Consider the following 8379-nt stretch of genomic DNA (forward strand, 5'->3'; position numbering starts at 1 on the left):
CGCCGTCTGTGGGAATCGAACCCACGACCACGTGGTTAAAAGCCACGCGCTCTACCAGCTGAGCTAAGACGGCCAGTTGGTAGAGATCGATGTACATTACATATTATCACCTAAATTTAATTAAAAAAATAATGAAGCATATGAAAGTGTTACATATGATGTTACCATCAATTTGCCTAAGTGTATGTTTGTTATTTACTGTTATAAAGAACATGGAAAACCACATAGCATAAACGCTTTTTTTACTTACAACACAAAGAAAATTAACAAGTCAAAAGTGTATAGATTTTAAATTTAAAACTAAAGACATTTGATTTTTAAATTATTTTTCATAAAGTGTTAACTAAAAAAATATATATTTTGTTTCTTCCAGCATGTTTTTACAAATAACACACTCTAAAATGATGAAATGTTAAGATTTTTCGTCTTCATCATATGAATTTAATTTAAAGAAAACTTTTTTTCAGATATATTAAATCAAATCTCACCAAATTAAATAAATATTTCAAAAACAAACATAATAAAACATCATAAAGTAAGTTATAATATAAATTGCTGAAAATTTCACATCCAAATATATTTGATATTAAAATAAATTTATAATTGAGAATATTTTACAGAATCCATTTGAGATTCATAATAAAAAATAAAATAGTGTAATTTATCATATATCTTTGTCTTAATTGAATATTTGATGCCATAGCTTAATAGATAAGTTAATATATCTTGTCTTAGTTTTTTGATCACTTGATTTAATTTATAATTTTATATTTATCTTTTAACCGATAAATATTACTTTTAGGTCCTAAAAAAATATTGTTTAAGCAACTTAATATAGTTATATTAAATATTATTTAAAAAAAGTTTAAATTATGCTTAATTGACATTTGAGTTTGCTTTATTTTAATTTTATTCTATTTTGAACAAAGTTGAAATCCTAAATTTACGATTATTAAGTCATTTCTCTTCTCTAAACCAAAATAAATAAATTTACCTGCCCTAAATTTAATTTTTTTTCTCAATTGATTCTTCAACAATCAAATGATTCATCTAATTGATTCTTAGAGGAATTTGATTGAAGAATCAATTTTAACTTGTGAAAAATTCAAGTAAAAGATGTTTTATTTAAATAGGATTATACAAGACACGAAAACATTTCTAACATGGACCACAAAAGTGGGAGGAACTAGATTTGAAAGCTTCGAGTACAACCCACATGTATTTGGCTAAGAATATTCTTGCGAATGTTCTTGGTTCATAGTTAGTCAAAGAGTTTTAGAAGAAACTTGAAGGGCTATATCAAGAAAATGGTATATCAAATGGTTTATTGTTGAAGGGGCACTTTCATAGCTTGTGTGTGGATGAACATACAAAAGTATCTGATCATCTAAGTGTTTTAAATGGTATTGTTTCGAAATTATAAAATATTAAAATCAATATTGATGATGTAGATAAAGCTTTGAGACTCATATGGTCTGTTCAATCTCCCTATGAGTATATTAAACTTGTTTTGATGTATGAGAAATAAACTTTGTGCTTTGAATAAGTTGCTAGTAAGATTATTTCAGAAGAAAGAAGATTGATGGGTGAGGATAATACTTCATCAAATTCGGCGTTGGTTGCTAGAGGAAAGTCATATGTGAAGAAAAAATAGTGAAATGTGTGTGAGATGTTGAAAATGTGGAACGATTGGACATATAAAGTATAAGTGTCCTGATGGGGCTGTATCAGAGAAAGGCATTGAGTCAAATGCTAACAATATGTCTCCCTCGCTATGGGAGGTGATGATATTCTCTGGAAATTGAGATGTGCGTCTTCATGACATTTCTGCTTTCATAGAAAACAACGAGTCATTGCTAGCGGATTAACACATTGCATTGATACAAAGTATGTTGTGAGATTATGTCGATGGTTGAATAGCTTCCTACCAATATGGAAGATGCACCATAAAATTTTAACTGGTTTTCAACATGTAAATTTTTTTAAACTGGTTTAGCTTCAATTGAATTATACTATTTTTTAGGTGGAGTATGATAGGTTTTTAAAATTGTAATGTCAATGAAGACAATGTGAAAATTCTTGCAGTGGTGTAGTTTCAAGTTACTATACTCTTTATGGGGGAGTATGATTGTCGTTGAAAATAATAAAAGTTAATGTATTACTTTTAATCGAGGTGGATATTTTTGGGGTTGGTTCAAAATATACATGTTGAATAAGTCTCACATCTATTAGTTTTGTGAAGGAAGAGGGTGTCTAAAGCTATATATAGAATTTAAGTTCTTCGAAATTTCGCATTGCTTGGTTTTGTAAAAGAAAATGATGTCCAAGGCTATATATATATATATATATATATATATATATATATATATATATATATATATATATATATATATATATATATATATATATATATATATATATATATATATATATATATATATATATTCATTCAAGTTTTTTTGTTACAAGATGTACGAGTAAAAACACTTTAAATTTGAATTTTTATTTTTACTTTTATATTCTTGTTTTAAAGTGTTGCGAGGGATAGTTAAATAATAATTTTCACATAATGTTATTCTCTGGTTGTCATTTGATAATGGTTGTAATTTTTTCTCTGATTTTAGAGTTTTCACGTTGATCTCTTGTGTTATTATTGTATTTTTTCTGTATGATTTATTTTTTTCAATAAATTTTGTATATTCATATGATTAATTTTGACATTCTATGATGTAGGTACATGTGAATTTCTCAAACTATGTAAATTAAACATTTTTTTGGATAATTCTTAAAGTAAAAATGATTAAATTCCTTTGTTGATCATGTCGTAATCATGGTTTTATCTCTTGCATTGTTTAGCCAAGGGTCATACTCTAATTTTGTTCAAGTGTTCCAATTTCATCTGATCATTAGCCATATTTGTATTTTGTGCCCATTTAGAATATTTCATCATATTTTGCATTGGTTTAGAATTGATTTCTTCATATTTTGAATTAATCTTTTTGTTGTCATCATATTTTTTTAAAAAAAATTGTTAAGTCAAACATCCGAAAGGGTGACTTAAAAAAAGAAAAAGAAAAGTATTCTGATGAGTTGAAAATTCGAAAGAGTGGTCCAGAAAAAAATTAGTGATACAAAAATAATAAATCGTTAAATTCAAAAGTTCGAAAGAGCGACTCCGACAAAAAAGAATGTTTCAGTAGAATAAAAACTCGAAACAGTTGTCTATGCAAAAGTTAGGAATTTTCATTAAAAAAAAGGAAGGCAAAGAAACTGCATCGGGCAAGACTGCTCAGTGTTGTAATTCAATTACAAGTTGTGTTCTAAAATGACAAAATGGTGAAAGCGAGTAAAAGCTAATAAATGCATGAATTAAAGTCCCACATTTGAAGATTTACTCATCTAATGCTATTAACTCAACAAAAGGACAAAAGAGGATAAAGTGTCACATTGATAAATGTGGTGGTCCCAAGCATTATGCCACTTGTCTCAATCATACAACCACTCGCCAGTGTCGCCACCGGCTCCGGCTCCGGGAGCGTGGGCTTAGTGGCGGCTTGTAGAGGAAACTTGAGCACGTCGCATCGGAGCAATCACGACGTTAATGAGGAGGCTCCGGTTGTTACATTTTGCTTAGTGTCCGTGATTTGAATTTTGAATTCGGAAAGTGGAAACTGTTCACAAAATGGTGCAGAGTAAAACCATACAATTATTGCATGAACCAGTATGTGTGCCAACAGTCATAACTTTTGAAAAATATATTGTTTCATCAAGGGTGGCTACCTTTGAAACAATATTAACATGGCCTATAAAAGGATGATTCCGGATTCAGAATACTCACCACAAAACTGAAATTCCTCTTAATAATTCCAGAGCACTCTTCGTTGCATTCGAGTTCTCGCCGGTCTTGCGCAAACTCGATAAGGCTGAATTATCCTGGGTATTCCTGCATCAAAACTCTAAGACATTCGAGAGTGCTTGAAATAATATAAGGAAAGTGATTTGTTCACGATTCAAGCCTGGATCCGTTTAACTTTGAAGTGTTTTCTTACAATCTTATAGTATCTCAAATCATGGCCACTGACGCTTCTGTTTCAAGCATCAAATTGATGAATCAGGACCTTGTGAAACTAGATCGTTGTGATGGAACAAACTATACTCGTTGGCAAGACAAAATGACATTTCTCCTGACTACACTGAAAATTCAATATGTCTTAGATCCTGATTGGGAGGAAATTCCATAACCAACAGCGGATGACACCAATGAAATTAAAAAGGAGAGAAAGAAACGTAAGGAAGATGAATTGCTATGTTGTGGACATATTAACACATTATCTGATCGTCTCTATGATCTCTACACTAATATTGCCTCTGCAAAGGAAATATGGAAAGCACTTGAATTCAAATTCAAAACCGAAGAAGAAGGTATGAAAAAGTTCTTAATATCTAAATACTTTGATTTTATAATGTTGGATTTCAAGCCTATTCTTGCACAAGTACACGAGTTACAGGTCCTCGTGAATAAAATAAAAGTCGTGAAGATTGATGTCCCTGAAGCTTTCCAAGTCGGTGCAATCATAGCAAAATTTCCACCTTCATGGAAAGGATACAAAAAGAAATTGCTGCATAGTTCTAAGGATTTCTCGTTGGAGAAACTTCAGAAACACCTTCGAATCGAGGAGGAGACGAAGGATCGTGAGAAAATCGAGTCCGTTGGATTTGTTAAGGAAAATGTTGTTGCTGCAAAAGTAAAGAATAAATATGATGGCATAAAAAAACATCTTGGTCCAAAGAAAGAATATAACAGGTTCAAAAACTCTGGCGGACAAAAGGGCACTAAAAATGGATGCTACGCATGTGGCAAACCCAAAAATTATGCTCGAGATTGCAGGCACAACAAGTCTAAAATTGAGGTTAATGTTGTTCATGTTAATGACAACATAATCGCTACTGTAAGAGAAATTATGGCCATCAAAGGAAAGGTCCAAGGATGGCGGTGTGACACATGTGCAACTGTACATGTATCTTATGATAAAGCAGCATTCAAAACCTATACCGAAGTCAATGATGGACATGAAGTGCAAATGGGCAATGAAGTGCGATCAAGAGTCGTTGGAACAGGATCCGTCGAACTTAACTTCACCTCTGGAAAGAAAGTCAATCTTGTCAATGTCCTTCATGTTATTGACATGAATAGAAACCTTGTTAGTGGGGACTTGTTGGGAAAACCGGGTATTAAATCCGTATATGAATCAAGCAAATTAATATTGACCCGTAATGGTATATTTGTAGAAAAGGGATATTCCGCTGAAGGAATGATCAAACTTTGTACTACCGACAATATTATTAATGAAATTTCTAATTCCGCTTATATGCTTGAATCTATTTCATTATGGCACTCTAGATTATCACATATTGGTATTAGTACTATGAATAGACTAATTAAATCTGGATTGATATCATGTAACATTCATGATTTCGGAAAATGCGAAATATGTGTTAAATAAAAAATGGTAAAGAAACCTTTCAAAAGTGCTGAAAGAAAAACAAATGTTCTTGACCTTGTGCACTCTGACTTGTGTGAATTCAATGGAGTGTTAACCCGGAGGGGAAACTGTTATTTTATAACGTTTATCGATGATTGTTCTAGGTTCACACATGTATACCTCTTAAGGCATAAAATGATTCTTTTAATGCCTTTAAAACATATAAAGCAAAAGTGGAAAATCAATTAAGTACTACCATAAAAGTACTTAGAAGTGATAGAGGCGGAGAATACTTTTCAGCTGAATTTGATGCATATTATGAAGAATATGGCATAATACACGAATGTTCTACGCCTCGCACACCACAACAAAATGGCATGGCCTAAAGAAAAAATAGATCAAGAAATGATTAATGCTATGTTAATGCATTCAGAATTGTCATTTAATTTGTGGGGTGAAGCATTATTATCCGCATGTCACATAATGAACAGGATTCCTTTAAAAACAGCTGGAATTTCTCCATATGAGAAATGGAAAGGAAGATCACCAAATATTGATTATTTTAGAGTGTGAGGGTGTGTAGCATATTACAAAAATATGGATCCCAAAAGAACAAAATTAGGTCCTCGAGGGATCAGATGTGCCTTCATAGGATATGCACCAAATAGCAAAGCATATAGACTTTTAAATTTAGAGTCTAATGTAATTGTCGAATCCCGATATGTGGAATTCTTCGAAAATCTTATCATAAAGAATAAGGAACCAGAGAATCCCACGATCAAAGAGTCTCGTGACAATGATTCGATGCGGATTGTTGAAACACAACCCGAACCAAGAAGAAGCAAAAGGGAACGAAAAAATAAGAGTCTAGGACCATATGAAATCGATTCTCAACTTATTTCTGTTTATCTAGTTGAAGGAAATAGCAAGGATGATGTTCATAAAATTTCTATTATTCTTCAAATTGAAGATAATCCTAAAACATATAAAAAAGCAGTGACTTCTAGGGACGCTTCTTTTTGGAAGGATACTATCCAAGATGAAATGGATTCAATTATGTCAAACCATACTTGGGAACTAGTTGATCTTCTGAAGTGATCAAGACCCATTGGATGCAAATGGGTGTTTAGGAAAAAGTATCACATCAACGGTATATTAAACACCTACAAGGCTAGACTAGTTGCAAAAAGATTTAGACAAAAGGAAGGTATTGATTATTTTGACACATATGCACTAGTAGCAAAAACTACGACGATTAGAATATTGTTTGCACTAGCTTCCTGGAACAACCTTATTGTACATCAAATGGACGTTAAAACAGCATTCCTAAATGGAGATCTCGATGAGGAAATCTATATTGAGCAAGTACATTCATCACTCAACAAAAAGAGAATATTTGCTTATAATTCAGGTCGGAGGAAGTACAATTAATAGGTTTGCAGAAATGCCTCGGAACTGTCTATCCAAAGCAGGAATTGGAAGAGTTCCCAGCGCTGGAAAATCAAACTTTCCAACACCTCAAAAAGCTCCGTCTTTCTTGGGATATTTATTAGCGAATTTTTTTTATATTTTAATGTTATTTTGTATAACATATAATTGCTCAAATTAACCACGATTTAAACTCTAGTACTTAGTTATGTATTACTTAATTATGTATGTGAATTTATAGTAATTATTACCGCTTCATCTATAAATATTAAAAAAATAATATAGTCAGTACTAAATTAATAAATTCAAACACCATTGACATTTCCATCCATCCTTTGTATTAACAAGTTCATTCTTTGACATAATTTTTTTTTTATTCTTCAAATTTCTTTCATCAGCAATGTCATCATCTAACCACTATAGAAATTACAACATTTGTGTTCAAGTGATAAATTCAAATTGGACATGTCAGTCACAAATCTAAGAACACATTCATTTTGCTTAGCATTCCTCTTCTCGTGTCTTGTTATCCAACAAAACTAAAATTTTGATTGGTTGAGTTCAAACCACAATTGGACATATTTTCCATATTTCATAAAATTGATTAAATGAACCTAAGATTTTGGAGATGGACATAAGATGAAAATGAACATTATAGCTTGAAAAAAAAAAGATAGTAATTTGAATTAAAAATGATAATGAAGGTGAGCAATTTTTAAGAAGATGAACACCTTGAGCAATTAGTCGGTCAAAAATGAAAATGAACCCTAAAAATGTTTGCATACGCTTTAAAGCGATAAGAAGGAGATGAAAATGTTATATTACCAAATGTCAAGTCACTCAGACCAAATATGCTAAGTGAGATGCCAATTAATCATAACAACATTTTTTTAATGTAAATTTAACATAAATGACCAATTTAGGTAAGAGAGATGTTTTTAAGGGAGTTAACGTAGGAATGGTAAAATAGATTAAATCTGCGGGGCGTCTATTTTTCCGATTTTTTTAACGAGACATATTAAGGTTTTAAACTTGAAATCTCTAATTTTCAGGCGCGAACATTATTAAGAATTTTTTAAACTTTTAGCTTTTAGAGGTACAATGTTCACCCCAACAAGCCCTCATTCTTTCGTGGGACAGATCAAAATTTTAACATTTCAAATTTCACCCTCAATTATGTCCACCTCACCCTCAATTATGACCTAAGTCTACAACAACAAGTTAAAAGTGATATTTAATATAAGGAGCCAACTTTAAAATAAATAAAAATAAGCAAATAAGGAATTTGATAATAAAATAAATAAATATACAATTTACTAAAAATAAAACTATTATTTAAAAATACAAATACTAGTTTAACATTTTAAAAATTAAATATAAAAACATTCTACTCACCTGTCCATAACAATTAAGTAATCTCTTCATTATTTTACATATTAATTCTCCTACAAACCTCTATATATACTTC

At 31.1% G+C, this 8379-nt stretch overlaps 1 non-coding gene across 1 annotated transcript; it reads right to left on the reverse strand.

The window, feature by feature from the left end:
* On the reverse strand, positions 1–73 carry TRNAK-UUU (transfer RNA lysine (anticodon UUU)). The gene has a single exon. It is a non-coding gene; the product is annotated as a tRNA-Lys (tRNA).
* Between the last annotated feature and the right edge of the window lie 8306 nt (positions 74–8379).

This window comes from Vicia villosa, linkage group LG2 (genome assembly GCF_029867415.1).
Source record: "Vicia villosa cultivar HV-30 ecotype Madison, WI linkage group LG2, Vvil1.0, whole genome shotgun sequence".
NCBI classification, from domain to species: domain Eukaryota; kingdom Viridiplantae; phylum Streptophyta; class Magnoliopsida; order Fabales; family Fabaceae; genus Vicia; species Vicia villosa.